Genomic DNA, 16731 nt, shown 5'->3' with positions numbered 1-16731 from the left:
TTCCAAGCCTGGAGTCTGCTGGCATTCACTATGTATATTTGTTCATAGGTCTAGTCAATCCTGTTAAAACAGAAGCCAAATTTGACCACGTAGATTGAGTCATACTGTGACAAAACCTAGTCAGGATGGCTTCACATGTTCGTCACGCTGCGCAGACTGTCAGCACCATTGATCACTTTCATATTCTAAGAACAGATTTTTGTCCAAAACAAAGACATTAGGTATTTTATACTAGTTAGTATTTGTTGTTTTAAAAATGCAAAGGTAACAAAACAAGATGTAAGTTCATCTTTTGAGAAAGCTTGCATGGATTTTTACCCTGGGCATTTCCAGTAACTCAGGAGTACTGGGATTTAGGTTTGAATGGGCACAGCTGTAATTTTTCAGCCTCATGAGAGTTTGTAATTAGTTATTTTTCCCCAAATCTGGCACATGTAAATGATAAATGGATTTATTTTTGTTATTAGAGATGAACCAAAAAGATAAAGAAAAAATGTGTTGTTTTTCAGCTGTGCACTGGTAACTGTACTACTAGTACAAGTATTAGCAGTTGTTGCTCCAGATTTTGTAATGCATACTGATGAATCTTTTGGTGTTCTATTAACACTGTTAGTACTTCTGTGTGTATACTTGTGCATGTGGAGAGAGAGGGGGAGGAGGTAACTATTACTCCTATGCAAGTTTATGTTTTATGTAAACACATTTTCAGCATTCAGGGTTTTTTTCCCAATTACAAACTTTTTATTCCCTGCAGGTCTCCCCAGCCATGCAGCCACAATTTCTGTATTTTTACTAAAACCTCTGACAGCATTTTTTATGGTTCTTTAGACCTTAAATTCAGTCTGCAAATCTGTCCTATTGTACAAGTTCTCCTGTGATGAGGTCAGAAAAATTTCCCTTTTGTATCACACCTCATGTAGAATTAATTACCTTTTCTCTTTAAGGTACCTAATCAATTAGTTCACCATTTTGTGACCCTTCTTGTTTCATTCATTTTGTTAGAAGCAGGCTCTTCCATCAAATACTGAGAACAGATAGGTTAATTCATGATAATACATAAACAATCCACTGCTACTGTTAACAGTAGTAAAAACAAGTTTTGCAGGTCTTTCCTGCATGTGGCAGGCCTAACAGCTTATGTGAGTGTTTCACAAACCAGACAAATGTATGACAATAACCACACAGTACAAGTTTAACAGCAGCATTTCAAATGGTTGCTCTTTTGTTCTTTTTACTCTCAGTGACATCTCTTCTTGACTCAAATAGCTGTGGCACTAAAATTATCTTAAAGCTGAAAGGTGCTAATCGAGCCTTTAGTTTATTCATTATTCAGCAATGAATCCTTAGTTATTCATTTCTCATATTACCAGAAAAAGTTACTTATGGTAACACTGTATCCTACTATTAAGATGGCACAAAAAGCTGAAATTCTACCATTAATAAGAAGCCATGGATTCCTAACTATTCTAGTTTGCATTCTGCATTTCACACACACGAGACATGCAGGAAAAAAGCTGATGACTTACTATTCTATTTCTTTTTGCTCACTAAAAATCTGCTGTTGATACTTTTGTAAAAACAATTATGAGAAAGGAGCACACATCGGGGATACAAAACAATACATACACTGCGGGTTACTCAGAATGCATCCATACCTCAGTGGAAACGTCATACACAGATTTCTCAGCAAGGCATATCAGGTCAAAACAGTGCCAATGCTCTTGGAGCTGTATGGATTCCAGCTTCCAAATTCACCCTAAACTCACAAAGCAGATCTACCAGGTAAAAGCAAGCATCCACAGTGCACAGCAGAACAATAAATGATCTTGAGAACTTTGTTAAAAGTGGACAAGAACACCTCTGAGACCACTCAGATTACTCTGCGAGCAGCAGTGAGGGGGGCTGCATTTTCAGGTACCACTGGGTAATAACCATTTCTTGCCTGGTAACTACTTGTAGCCTTCCAGGATAACCATACTTAAAAGCGTGGGTTTTGTTATGTTTTGGTTCATTTACAGCATACCTTAAGACTTCCAAATTGAGGTATTAGATTCAGTATTGTAATTTAGAAAAGATGACAAGAGTTACTGCCTTACTGCCTCCTAATGCTGACTGTGACTTATAAACAGCTTCTGCATCTTCATTGTTGCAAGGTTTGAAAGTTTCCCAGAGGATACATCTAAGTAGTAAAAGAATAGCTCATTATCTAATATCAACCCAAAAAGCTACACACATTCCATAAAACAAGGTACCTGAAATGTCTTTCCTCTCAACTCAAGAAAGATGCTTGGTAAGATCTCTTCCCACCTCTATCAAAAGCACAATATGAAGGCAATAGCAAAAATGCTCAGAGCTGACTTAGCCTTTAACCCAACCCAGCTTAAAGCAATTTGAATTTTGTTTCAATTTCTTCCAGCTGGCAGCAATCTCATTGAGATGCAATCCCACTGATATACACCTTTACTCACAGTCTTCTACTCCCAAAGTATACTTTGCACCAAATAGTTCAGGAGAAATAAAGGCAACAGTTTGTGTAACTCAGCCCACGTAACTCCATCAAATATAAATCTTCTTCACAACACAGGTAAAATCAGGTAACAAACAAAATGTCTAAGAAAAATTCCATTTGTACCTCATGTCTCATAGCAGTGCTGCACAGATTAGCAGCATTCCATCAGGCCTCCTTCAAAAATGGTTTACAAGCACTTTACTATTTTCTTAAACAGAGTTATCTATTATAAGCTTTTGATAAGTTTCATGAAAAGTTCTCAATGGATAGTTCACAAAAACTTAAAGTATCCAAAATCCAAAGTTACAGTGATATAGATAGCTTTGATTCATCACAGATTACCTATATTTGGACAAATAAAACACCAAGAATAAGACAGGGTACAAACATACCTAAATATTGTACTTTGACAAGACAATGATAAATTCAAAATTCTCTCTGCTAATATTTTCATATTTCACCATAAACTAGATGAAACCAGGTTAATTTTTGGAGACTGTGCACATTCCATGTATCATTTACTCTGACACACAGAAACTAAATGCAAACATAGACAAAGCAGGTTCAAATTTTATTACAAAAAAAAACCACTTTTTGAAATAATTAAGATTTCTAGTGTCATTCTATAATACGTTGCTGCCTATATAAGGTGGTACATTTGAAGTGCCACTTTTATTAGTTGTGATCAAAATACAATGTTATTCAATAATAACTTGACAGCAAGAAGAAGGAAAACTGTCGCTTCTTTCACTCCCAAGTTATTTTCAGGGAGGAAGAACAAGTCATACCATCAGCAGCAGTTCATACTTTCTTTCAGGGTTTTCATCAACTTTTGCCATTCTTGATTCTGACAACCAACTTTATCAGTTGTTTCCAGTCAGCTCATTTGGGTGATCCTATTCTGAATAATCTAGGAAGGCACCTCTAGCCTAGTAAGAACTCTTTAGTTCAGACTTACAGACTGGGTATGGAATGGGAACTCTTGTTTTTCATGGACAATGACCTGTGCTTTCCCATCAGTGGAAAAGAACAAGAACTCTTGCATTTTTCAGTTGGCCACTGCCCTGATAATACCAACTAAACTAAACTTACTTTTTAAACATCTAAAGACAGGTACTTTCTTGAGCAGGGTCTTTTCCCTGTACTTCAAAGCTAGTCCTATAGGTGATACTGGGTAACTCTTAATTGCTTGTCTATCATATAAGGCCTTTTTTGTGGAGTACTATAAACTTCTATTTGGCTAGCCTTTTCCATTTGAGTCTTATGAAAGACTGGTAGAAAAGTATAGAAACAATGTAGATTACAGGATTATGAGAAAATACCAACTGTCATTGTATTCACTTGAATTTCACTTGACTGAAATTCTCTCAAAGACAGTAGAACTTCTCCAAAACATAAGAAGAAAGAGAACTGTCCTGTTCACTTGGGAGTTCTCCTGTCATTTGTTAATTAAGTCCACAGTACTTCAAAGTACCCCCGCAGAGTTCCATGTGTCTGCATACCCAACTTTCCCTTTAAAGCATACTTTTGCTATAATGGGCCTCACCCCTTTCTTTCAGATCAATTTTTACAAATAAATGGTTTACAAATTAGGATATTGCAGTATTTTCTACTTTGGATTCACGACTTTCCAGGATCAGCAGACACAACTAGAAAAGCAAAATGATTTAGTCAAAAATACAGAGAAACTGAGACAATTGTAGTCTTGATCTGAACAGGGGATCTGAGGCTTAAGATCTGAATAAGAAGAAATGGTTTTTGTGATTCAGCCTTCATTATAGAGCCAGGTTGGACCTGCCAGAATCACAGCATGAATTAAAACAGTTTCCAGGTAGGATCCCAAGAGGTCACAATATCGGTGGCTCTTCTTGGTTTCCTTGACTGCAGAAGTGGGAAAAAGAGTTGCTAGGCCAACACCACAACAGGGGGAGAGACTTCTCTCATCACAGACAAGGCACTGGTAGAGAACAGGACTGTAACAGACCCAGTAATTCAGTTCTTTGCCCACTCGGTAGGTTATTACTTTGTGTTATTAACTTCTATTACATAGAATTGCACTGTTTAGGACTGCAGTGAACAACCAGTCCTCTTGGGGAAAATGGAGATCTGTAATTAGCAGTGTTAAAAGTCACAGATTCCCACCTCTTGTTGATGTCGAGACCTGATATTTCAATTTGTTTAGACCACTATGTATTCACTTGACCTGTGAAATCAAAGAATATCATACTGATACAATAAAATGCACTGATATACACCTCAGCCTAAAGTCCTGTCATGTTAAAAACAACAATTACTAATCCCTTGCATTAATACGTTGTTGAAATTAGTAGCCAAGAATTTGTTCCTGCCACTTAAAATTACATAAAGGCTTCAGCATTCTGTTTCTTTTTGTGAACACACTTGCAAAAAGCAAACTTGACACACCTATGTAATCACCGTCATGAGGCAAAGTTCAGATTTGCTTTTGGGAACATTCACAGCAGGAAACATAATCAGAGGACTTATGCCCATCTAGTCAGGGAACAGAAACAATATGATAATAGAACAATTGTTCAAATTTGAAGTAGGCTAGCCTGAACATTTTAAATACCAACATAAATGTCACTGCATTACGAATTGAGGTAAGTTATGGACATAAATGGATTGAAAAAGAGGTTAAAAACATGTCTCTGAAATGACTGATTAAGATGAGATTCTACCATTACTGTGCAATACAAAATGAAAGCTCGATAGGTTCTTAGCAATTGTAAGAATATATAAGTATCTGCCTGTTACAAAATGGCTTCTACTATAGCACCCTGACTTTGCCAAATTCAAAAGGCCGGGCACAGAAAGGCATCTTGAGAGAAAAGCTTCCTGCCAAGATCCAGTTGCCACAAAGGTATTTTTTGGGAATATCAAATTGGTGGCAGTACAGAGAAATGCTCCAGTGCAGCAGTGTTTATTCTGGTATATGTTAGTTTAGAACGGATTTGGTTAGTGTCATATGTATTAATTTACTGATGGATTTTATATATGTATAAATGTGTATTATACATCCAAATTAAATAATATTTTGTTAATACATTCCAAATATTTGGATTATATGACTTGGGCTGCTAAACATCCAGAGGAGAAACTTTTTATTTTAAAAACCCAACCTGATAAATCAAAGTGTGTTATTTTCAGAAAGGTGTTCCCTTGGATGATACCTGAGTATCCTTTCGAATCATACAGATACTAGTCTTTTAAAGGAAAAAGTGTAATACGAAGGTGCATAGCCCATCTAAACAGCAAGCCCTTCGAGAGCTAGACATCCAGCTGTGCTCTTGTTACTATGCCATGACACACTCATCTGAATTGATTACAATTCAGTTGAATTGTTTTTCCTTCCACAACACAACTGTGTCAACTGCCTTTGTGCATCATCACTTGATGTGCTGCCTAATTGTATTTGCGTTGATGCGCTTTGTGAAGATAAAGGTAGTTATTCCACATTGTCTTGATGAGGTTTAAAAATATAGAAAGCAGGCGCATAAAATAAGGGCAGAAACATCCTGGGAACATATGCTACAATACTGCTTGGAGTGTGAGGAAAAACTAGATAAAAGATTTGGATTACTTGTACTGTTTTAGTAAAGTCCTTCCTCCACTTTCCAATAGCACTGTTAAGATACAGCTAGAGGCAGAAGCCAGCTAGCCTACTTCCTATCACAGAAAACAAGAGTTGGTAGGTAAGGGATAGCAACTGTATTATTACTTACAAATACTTATGGTGAACCATAAAAATATCTTCATAATTAATTAGTTAAGATCGGTTAAACATTACAATATAAACAGTAAGAGACATTCATCTGTCCAGATTTAGCATATTCATGTAGGTGGTTACCTCTGAGCTAGTCATTCCATGCTTCCTTTGTAGGCAGTGGAGAGAAATAGTAATTTCCAGAGGTCAGTGCATCTCAGACTAAGATAGTGGTCAAATCCTATCTGATCAATTACATTGCAGGAATCTCTTTTTCTCTCCATCAGTTATAAGGAAGCCTTAACAACTACTCCATAGGTACATGTCCATGTTATAAGTACCTAAAAGTGAAAAGAATAATTCCTTCCAATTGCTAAATTCAGGAAATTACTATTTAATTAATCTACTGTAAAAATATCAGATTAACAAGTTATAGTTGCTAAGAAATCATTATTCACTTTCTGGTCATTATCATTCACATATGTGGGCAAAATGAATACTTACAATTTGGGTGCAGGTTTTCAGATTTGACTCTTTATGGTCTTATACTGGCCAACATTGCCAGATCATTGGCAATTTCACAGGCTATTCCTGTAACACAGAATTGTCTGGAAATGTTATCACACTTGTCTTTTGATGTGATGATTTAGCAATCTAGAGGAGAAACAGCCCTCTGGTATAAGGGGCTTAAAGAAAAAACAAAGGCAGAGGTAAATAGTATTTGTCAGGTAAAACTGTATTCTCTAATGATACTTTGAATGTCCAATACTAAATAATAAAAGTGGAAATCTGGGGAGAGCTGAGTTGCTGCTGAGCCACAGATAATGCTCGGAGCTACAGAAATAGAAAAACACATGTAAAACTGTTGCCTTCTGACATTTTGCCAAGTGTTTGTTAGCTGTGATCTTAACTGTATATAGTAGTAAAAAATGTTTGAAGTCTAGGTAACATGGAAATGATGGACCACATCAATAGTCTGTTCCTTTCACCCCACTTCACCAGTGCCCCTCAGTGTTAGTGAATAGCAACAGTGGAGAGAAGAGTATTTTCTCTGCAGCTTTCATTTCAAGGGTTAAATTCTGTCCTTGACTACAGTGGTCTAAAGCTAAAAGAACTTAAATTGCTAATGCGTATCAATTCCAGATTTAATAGCAGAATAAATAAAAGCTGAATTTAGCCCTTTTTTGTCAACTTGTGTATTCCACATACCTCAAACAACCACAGGACTTGAGAAGGGAATCAACCTTAGTTGTTTTGGATCAGTCCAGTTTTTCCCTTTTGTGATTATTCTTTCGTCAATATGGTAGTTGAAATTTGGACTTCTTAGTCAGCAGTCTTGGATTCTGGAAAGTTTAATAAAAATATGAGTTTTAACAGAACATGCATAGTATAAGTCAAATTTTCCCCTCAAGTAGACTGAAGGGAATCTGTTGTAACTCTTAATGGATGTGGATTTATTCTGGAGCGTTTGGGGAGGACAAGGAACAAAACCTAGCCTTTTAATTTTAATAAAAATAGGCCACTTTTTCTCACTGAGTATAAATAATGCAATTGTATGTAAGTATGCCAGTATTTTCATTCTGAAGGGCTTTGGTTTAAAAGTTCTCATGGATAAAACAGCTAATCCCTTGGGGAATAAACTGGTACCGCTAACAGTGGGTTACATCAACCTTAACAGCATTTGGGGAAATAACACTACAATTTTCACTGTAAAAAGAATGCCACTGAAATCCCTGATAATTTACAAATTAGAGTCTGTGATGTTAGTAGAGAGTTACTGAATCTATCATTGAGACTGTGACCTCACTGAAATCAGCTATAAAACTGTTGAACATTGTTGTTCCTAGAGGGCATGGGAGAACCTCATCGGTGAAACCATATGGGCTCATATTGATCCTGGGCTCTCTCCCATGGAAATTAGTGACACAACTTCCAATGACTCCTGTGAAAGCAGGACCAGAGCTTTACACAGAAATAGTCATATTCAGTTCACATAAATCTGGAGAATCTCTTCTGAAATAAGTGGAATTACTGTGATTTAACAAAAAGCAATTAGGAGTATTTTTCTTTAATTCATGGAGGGGGAGAGAAAAAAAAGACATCATTCCCCACTGCTGCCTCACCACTGTGCATCAACCAGGACTCTATCTGCTGTCACAATCCTTATCTGCTTAGGCTGGAGGGGAACAGCTGACTTCACCATTTAAGGATTTAAACTGTAATTGTCTACTGAATTTTCTGTTACTCTTATCCCTCTACTTACCCCTTTCCCACTGGTTAGCAGATAGATTCCTTAAGGAGAAGGAGGAAAATTTTTGGTTTCTGGTTCTGTCTAGATTTCTTAAAATGTAAGGTATCTTATTCCATCAACACGTAATCTGAACCGAGACAACCAGAACACTTCCACTTCAGTCCTTCAGAGCTACCTGGCCGGTTATTTTTGGATTATCATACTTAAGTTCAAAGCCAAGGCCTGTAGCTGAAGCAGTGGGCTGCTGTGGAGGCTCACACAATTCAAGGTAGTGCCTCCAGAAGTCATTCAACTCTGTTCACCAGTGGTCAATGACATGACAAGCACATAATCCTCAAACAGAGGTGTAACATTCTTTATGTAGCATGTGGACTTTATTCTTCTCTTTAGGTCCACTGTCAGAATGAAACCTCTATGGCCTTACACAGAGCTGATCTGCTTTTCTTTATTTATAAGCATCGCATATACACACAGAAGTGAGATTCTTCTTTGCAAATGCATGTCAGTACTTGGGTAATGGGAGAAATTGGGAGATTTTCTCCTAAATATGCCATATAACTGAGAAGTTTTCTTTTGATTGCACCTGTCACTGGCTTCTTGAAGACTGGAACTTCATTCTTCTGTACACAGGACTATCCTGTAATAGTGTCCTCTATCCAAGGGCAGGGATCTGTGCTTTTTGCATGACAGCTTCCAACCAAATGATTTGATGGGGACAACCAACTTAATGGCAAAAAGCTCCCTGTTCAGCCAAGCTGTATCTCTTTGGCTAGCAAATATGTGCCCTGCTGCAGAAAAGCAACTATTTCTTGCTATTTCTTATAAAGAGCATGGAAGCCACCAGCTCAGACTTCAAATGTCTACATCGATAAAGTCAGAAACAATTTCCCCTAAGGAAGTACAAATTACACACTCATTTTGACTCCTTCATGATCCATCAGTAGATGTTCACCAGACCGTGTTTATCTGCCTGACCTGCAGTTGTAACCTTTGTAAGATGCAACTCTGATGGCCACCCGAAGGGTGTGATCCACAATGGTCTGAAACACGGAGCCAAAATAAGAATCAAGCTGTGGGTATAAGAGTAGCAGTTAAAACACATAAAGAAATGCTGAAGGGAAACATTGTCAAGACTGGTCAATAGCTTCCACAATGAATATCACAAGAATACAAGTTAAACATCTTCTACAGTGAAACAACCAAACCAGCCCAGATCAGTACCTTTAGCAGGAATTAACCTGACATACAGTTGTCCATAGCACTCCCAGCTACCATGAAGGGTTGAGGAGGGTTGCCCAAATCACTTGACCAAAATACAAATACAAAGATACCAAAAAACTTGTGGACCACAACTGCACCTGGGAGCCATCCACAGGTGAGGATTGATTAATATCACCAAGCCTCCTCATTCCTTCACACGCACAGCCACACGCAAAGAGGTTGTGCATCCAGACTCCGCAGAGCCCCCCATCTTTACATCCTTAGGAGCAGACGGGACTCGTAGAGGGAGGATTTATGACAGAAATTCAGCAGCCAGGAGTCTTTTCTGACAGAGCATTAGCCCGCCTGCATTTCCCTGGGAGGAGGAGGCGCTACATAGTGTGGAGCCTCTTCTCCCAACAGGCGGAATCTAATGGATTCTCTTTCTGAATCATTAAGAGACCACAACGGATCTTAGTGAGGCTCAGGTATTGGATATTAACAGATTACAATCCAGGCTAGGAGAGAGAGATGACTTCATTTTGTGAAAAAGGGATCGAGCTGAAGCAGCATCTGATAGAAGGCCAGTATCCCATGAGAAGGTCATTTTCACTGTCTCAGCAGCCTGTCTCTCCTTACTATTTTTTCTCTGCACACAGCAAAATATTTCTACCTCACAGTGACATTCATCTTGTCTTTCATCCAGCAAAAACATAGCTTACTGTTTCAAAATGACATCTTTTGCTTGTTGCGAAAGAAGTCCCTTTTTATTTTGGAAATACACGGAGGGGTAAATGTTCATCATTAAACTGATTTAAGAGAGAAAGAAATACGGAACATTTCACTCACCTCCCGGGCACCAGGCAGCCGCCACCTCCTCAATCCATCAGTCCAAACGCTCGCATCCACTGACGCTTCTCCTCCCTGCTTCGGCCCTTTTTCACATCAGCATCTGTGATTTGCAGGGAGCAGACACACCACGACCGCAGACACTACCCGCGCAGCCCAGACAGGAGCAAAAGCCTGCGCTTGTTCATTTTCTCCCTAGAAAAGGCAGGTTTAAAAGCCGGGATTTTTGAACGGCGCTACCAGGAACCCTCTCCCGGTGGCCCCCCGCGGACAGGGAGGTGCTCAGCGGTCTGCCCGGGGAGCCGGGGCAGGGGGAGCGCGGGGCTGGCGCTGGGGGAGGAGCCGCGGCTGCCGGCCCGTTTCCACGCCAACGGCGGGGGGGACCGCGGGCGGGCGGGAGGCGGCTCCCGGGGCGGGGGGCGCGGCTGCCGTCGGGGGTGGCCGGGCCCTGCAGCCCCCGCCCCGCCCGCTCCCCGGGCCCCGCCGGTGCGCGGGCCGTGCCGCAGCTCGCAGCGCGGTGCGGCACTCGGGCTGTGGCGAGCCCGCACGGGCGTGTGCCGGGCACCGCCAGGGCATCGGTGTCCTCGGGCTTGTGCCGCGGTTCCATGTTTTCCGCAGCAGTGCGGTTCGTGGCTCTGGCAGGATTAGGAGGTTTAGGATGAATTTCGCCATGCGCATTTTAGGGGACTGCTGAAGTAGATGGAACAAGTCACATACGTGTTAGAATGAAGCAGTAAAGGGTAAAGGGAGAAAAAGACAGTTCAGATACACGGAATGGATCTCCTGTTTGCATTCCACTTTTTCCATCAATCAAGGAATGCTTTCAGTACTGTGCATGTATTTTCTTCCGCTTTTCCCTTTCTGCCTTTCTCTTTTCCTGTTTGTTCCATTTCTGTGCATGTGTAAATTACTGCAGGTTTCTTAAGTACCAGTGAGTGTAATTTGCTTTTTATCTCATTAATGGATTGACCCTATTTATATTTCACTTTTTTTTTTTTTCTAGTGTCTTTTTTCTTTCGGCCATACAATACCAGCTGCGCTGTTGAATCTGCTGCCCTGAGCAAATAGCTGTGATTTCTCTCTGCACTGTTAATTTTATAAAGATAATTTGTTAGTGATAGAGTGGTGCTGGAGATGGCAATAGAGACTCACAGACACAGACAGAATGCAGGTGGGTTTTCTCCCAATAAGGCAAACATAACACAGTGCAAATATTATCTGATTCCTGTAAATAATATCACTTCCAGTACTGATACTATCAGCAGAGCTACAGCATTGACGAATTAAAATTATGAAATATTTTAGTATTAAAACACAATACAGCAACATTATTTTGCTTGCACAGAAATAAGAGCCGTGAATCAGTGTACCACGTGGGGGGCATTTTTCTGTAAATAATAAACCTTAGGTCTTGTTCACACTAGGAGAGCTTGCCAGCACATCTAGACTGGCAAAGTTGTTCTGACAAACCCCTAGCATTTAAAAAAGAAATGTCATATACATAACTTGCATCAATTCAAATCACCAATTTACGCTGCTTTAATAAAAAATAATAAAAAAGATAAGCTCCACAGTTTTAGTTTGAATTTTTAGCTTTCAGAATCCATGCACAGATGTCTTTTGGTGCATTTACATGATCAGATGGTGGTCAGTTTTAAACTTCTAGCAGTGTTTCGTTTTTCAAATGTAGTCTCTACTTGCAATTGCATCCTGATCTAGTTATGTTGGCAAGGGAATAGAATAAAAAATTGTATCTGTGGTAACTGAGTAGTCTAGATAATAGGATGAAAGAACAATAACAAGGTGTACAGGTCTAATCTGCGATTCCATAAAGAACAAGTAGTTACTATAGAAACTGTCACATTACATGTATCTTTAGTATAGTACTTTCTATGTGAGAAAAAGTATCTTCCACACATCAACCGACTTTGGCAGAAATAACAGCATCAGCTAGCATCATCCCAGGTAGGAAGATCATTGTTCACACTCGCCCTACAGATTTCATCACTGTTTGGTGTTTCCAACTGATACAACAAAGCACTTGCTTTCTTGCAGTTCTGAGGGAGGCCCCTAACTGTAGCTCACAATTTGTTAGTGAAGGAATTATGGACATGTGGTATGTGGGTAATGGAACAGGCCCTTCTTGGAGAAGTTTAGGTGTTATTGTTTTCAATGCCATCATGAGGGAGCTGTTGATTAATGGCTGAGTTAAACCCCAACACACCTGAAAAATAAATCAGCAGGTATGTCCAAGTTTTCTTTACTCTCACCTTGTCCTGCATCCAGAAATTCTCAGTTAGGGCCTTTCAGCATGCATTGATTGCACTACATGTAACTAAGCTCCCAAAGGAATCTAAAGAGAAATATGGTTCAAAATGGCATATACAGGTGATTAAATGCCAGAGTCAAAAGCCGTATAAAACCAGGTCTTCAGCTCAGTACTCTGGTGTTCTTTGTATATGGGTAGATAGGACACACACGGATAACGTAGTCAAAGTGAATAGTTTGCATTACTTTTCTTTCCCTGAAATAGTATACAGTGATTTGAGAGGACTGTGCTGATCTGACTGAATTCCTGCTCCCCCTTTCCATGTGAGGCAGCTCACCATTTGTTTTCCACATCAGAGCAGGTTTCAGTTTGAAGGGAGCAGCGTCTCATTGCTGAGGTGTAACATCTCATACACAGCTTAGTGGAGCCCTTAGCTGCATGAGTTTCACTCAATTTGCCAGTGCAATTCATTGACCAAAAGCCAAATCCTCTCCTGTTTACTGTTGCTTTCTGTTTGGGATCAATCAAACCAGATGCATTCATACATGTCTAGTTTGAAGACAATAGTGCTAAAACAGAAATGTGCTCTTAAGTGGAAAATCCCAGAAGGATTTTTCTAATCAATTACCCTTTATTATACCATGACAACATCAAAATATTTGTATGCACACATGCAATGTTCTTGGTGAATGTACATCTCCAAATGATAGAGGGTAAATTGAGAGGCCACATCTGGTCTGTAATAAAAAATATAATAAAAGACATTTTGTATTTCATTCAATTTTCTATCAAACACCCTCTTTTTAACAAGCAATTGTAGATCTGGGTTAGATATTTATAGACGGGTCTGTGATTCTCTTAGCATGAAGATCTGAGCAGAACATTTAGAGAAGAATAAAAAGGCTGTATTTTTATTTTTAACCATTTTCTCACGTGGAAGAGTTTAAAATAGCATAAAGTACAGATGACTGGGAGCTGATATTTATAACTATCTGGCATATTGTTGCTTTGTACCAGTGACTGTGAGATGGTGGGGAAAAAATCATGAATGCACCTTCCAGCAGGTGGTATCAGCCTGACCTCATTTGGCTTTATCATCTAGGATAAAAATTCACTTTCTACCAGGATTTCACCCTTCAAGTAACTGAGGGTTTCACTTAATATCAAGTGTTTACTCGTCCTATGAGGTCAAATCATGGGAGACATTTGAGAATGCCAGACAACGAGTTACAGCTAATACCACAGTGGCTAAAGACAAGGACTCCACGTTTAGAAAAACAAGCATTAAATCCAGCACATGGAGGGCCGCTGGAGGCTCACCTGGAGCCCTGGGAGATGCTGTCTTCCCTGAGCAGTCCTTTACACAGCCAGCCCCACCTACCCTGAGCTCTGTGTTGGATACATGGAGCCAACTCCTCCAAAGCCTGCATAGGAAGGAAGCTACAGATAGCGTTACCATGAAATAAGGTGAAGGAATGTAGTTCTTTGTAATGGACCCATCCTTCAGGGCTGAATTATTACTTTTTTTTAAAGAATGACAGTATTCTTTCCTTATCCTTCACTATTAAGAGTAAAGGAATGGGAAAAAAATACCCAAAACAAACCCAAACCCCTTCAAACTTTAACAAGAAAAGAAAGTGGGGATTACTTAGTAAAGTATACAAGAAAAGATCTGTGCAGAGTGAACAACTGGCAAAATCACCTGAGATCACAATATATAGATTCTTTGGGAATTACACGCAAGAAGATGTAATTAATAGGGCCAGGAATGTTTTGAAACCAAAGCTTTTAAAACAAAAAGTATCAGCTTAAGGTCTCCTAGTAAAGTGGTCTGAACAACAGACTGTCAGTTACCCTTGGGATACCCTCTTCCCTCCTGCAGTCTCCCAGTTTGCAGGTTTTCCATTTTATAAGAATGATTAAATATTCATTGAAGCAGTGAGTTGAAAGTAGGTCTCCCACTTGAGGACACAGGTAGGCATTTAGGTTTGGTTTGATCTTTGCAATAACAAACAAACAAACAGGCAAATTGTGTTGTTTTCAGAATGTTTTGGTTTCATCACTGATGTTCTTGCCAGCCAAAGAACTATCAAATTGAGGCCTTGAATCAATTATATATATTTTTAATAGGTACCTAGAAAAAATGTTGTCATCTGATTTCATATTTCCTTGTATCCTTTACACATGATAATTCTACTTCATGTAAGAACCACGAGATCCAGCTACAGATTCAGCAGGCACTATTACCTGTCCTTTTTATTACCTTCTTATGTGTGATTAACAGGATTAAGAAATAGGTTTTAAAGAAAAGAAGACTGAAAATTCTGTTTGAGGACACACAGGTAATTCTTGGAAACTCAGGAAGAGCTTTGGATCTACATAAACAATAAAGATATGACATAGATACACCTATCAACCAGTGATCATTTATGAAGTACAAAGTAGCTATCCAAAGTGGGAGCTTTAGCCAGTTATAACTGATCTCTGTCTCTTTAGTGAAGCATTTTTAGACAGAGGGGTGAAAAAGTGTACAAAAGACTGTTTGGTCTCTGACTACACTGGTAGTAAACTGATAGGAAATTGCATACATGGGACTGCTGGTCCTCATGACTTACCCCTCCTCTCTTTTAAGTGTTTGCTCTGTCAATGACACGCACAAGATCAATGCCAGTAGGACATGGAAGTGACTTACAGCCTCCACACATAAGTCTCTAAGATAATTTTCAGCTTCCAAGTGTATCCCATCTGGCCTGCAACTGCACCCTAGAAACATCAAAGTGTTCTGTAGGTCTTAAGTCATACCTGACAGCTCCAAGTGACACCTTAGATACCAAAATGGCATTAGAAACCCACATTTAGCCATGTGAATCACATTTTTACTCACTGGGTGACGGAATCAATGAAGTGAGCAAAGCACATGATGTTAACTTTTCCTAACAAATGAACTGATTAAGTTGATAAACCCTTTATCAAATCTCTCAATTAATGTATTTTTCAGACTTACTTATAACTATGTTCTCTTTTAAAAGCAGATTAAAATGACAGTAATTTCCATCAGCTGATGAAACAGTTTCTGGTATCTGTTATAATCATTGCAAATATGATTCTCTGCTTTTGTTTAACAGTGTTTTGAATACTCTGATATAATGTTCTTAAAGATAAGCACATTAGTAGTACTGTTGAAGTGCCTATGCTTAATCTGGCATGTTTACAGAAGGTAGACCTAATATTTTGGTCCAGGTTAAGTAACAGGTTCATTTAACTGTTGCTGTGGATTGGGTCCTGCAGCATAGATACAAAAGGCCTTTCTGCAATAGCACCTTCATTCATTTGCTCAGAGAGCCTCATTCAGGAATCCATCTCTAATCAGAAAATCAGTGTACTGTTAAGACGTGCCTGTTTGTAAATCACAGCAAACATCTGTGATTTACAGCTCACTGGAGGAATAAGGCTCTCAACCCAAGAGCCACATTACTGGGGAGGAAAAACAAATCATCCTCAAAGCAGCTCACACCTTGGCATTCTTGTATTCAATTAAGATTAAGGAATTTTTCACTGCTGGAAAGAAAGTACAGACTAAAGCACTGGAAAAGCCTACTGTAGAACCTCATTCAGAGCAAAATGCAATTTTCGTTGAGTAGTATAATTAGTTTTCCCTAAGAACATAGCTTCTAATGGAAAACATGGAAACTGCAAAATAGCAGGTCTGAGTGGAGAATCTGCCTTTCCATACAGCTCCACTCCTGCCGTGCAGCCACCTGGGCCTGTGGTTCTAATCAAGATCTGTTTCTTCTGCTCTCATTGCAAACAAAATTGCTAAGTCAGACCATCTGAAGCATAAAGGGATTTACCTGCCCATGGTACCATGCTCATCCTAGAGCATTTGGCAGTTCTAACTTACTGCAGCCCTGCCAGTGTGCTAGATCACA

At 39.3% G+C, this 16731-nt stretch overlaps 2 protein-coding genes across 5 annotated transcripts in view; one reads left to right on the top strand and one right to left on the bottom strand.

The window, feature by feature from the left end:
- RSPH14 (radial spoke head 14 homolog) overlaps positions 1 to 16731 on the top strand; it is an 86073-nt gene that overhangs the window by 58191 nt on the left and 11151 nt on the right. The gene's annotated exons all lie outside the window — the stretch shown is intronic.
- GNAZ (G protein subunit alpha z) overlaps positions 1 to 16731 on the bottom strand; it is a 73527-nt gene that overhangs the window by 48555 nt on the left and 8241 nt on the right. Inside the window, exons 2-5 of one of the 4 annotated variants that reach the window (XM_065693105.1) lie at positions 10534 to 10728; positions 7443 to 7576; positions 6738 to 6824; positions 6378 to 6574 (exon numbers count right to left, since the gene is read on the bottom strand). The gene's annotated coding sequence lies outside the window, so the exon portion shown is untranslated. Of the gene's footprint in view, positions 1 to 2252; positions 2329 to 6377; positions 6575 to 6737; positions 6825 to 7442; positions 7577 to 10533; positions 10816 to 16731 lie in introns of those variants that run through there. The other 3 variants (XM_065693104.1, XM_065693106.1, XM_065693107.1) reach the window with 3 other exon arrangements.

Source organism: Lathamus discolor, chromosome 12 (genome assembly GCF_037157495.1).
Source record: "Lathamus discolor isolate bLatDis1 chromosome 12, bLatDis1.hap1, whole genome shotgun sequence".
Classification (NCBI taxonomy): Eukaryota; Metazoa; Chordata; class Aves; order Psittaciformes; family Psittacidae; genus Lathamus; species Lathamus discolor.
Note: the sequence above shows the minus strand (reverse complement) of the source record. Positions and strands in the feature narration are given on the sequence as shown.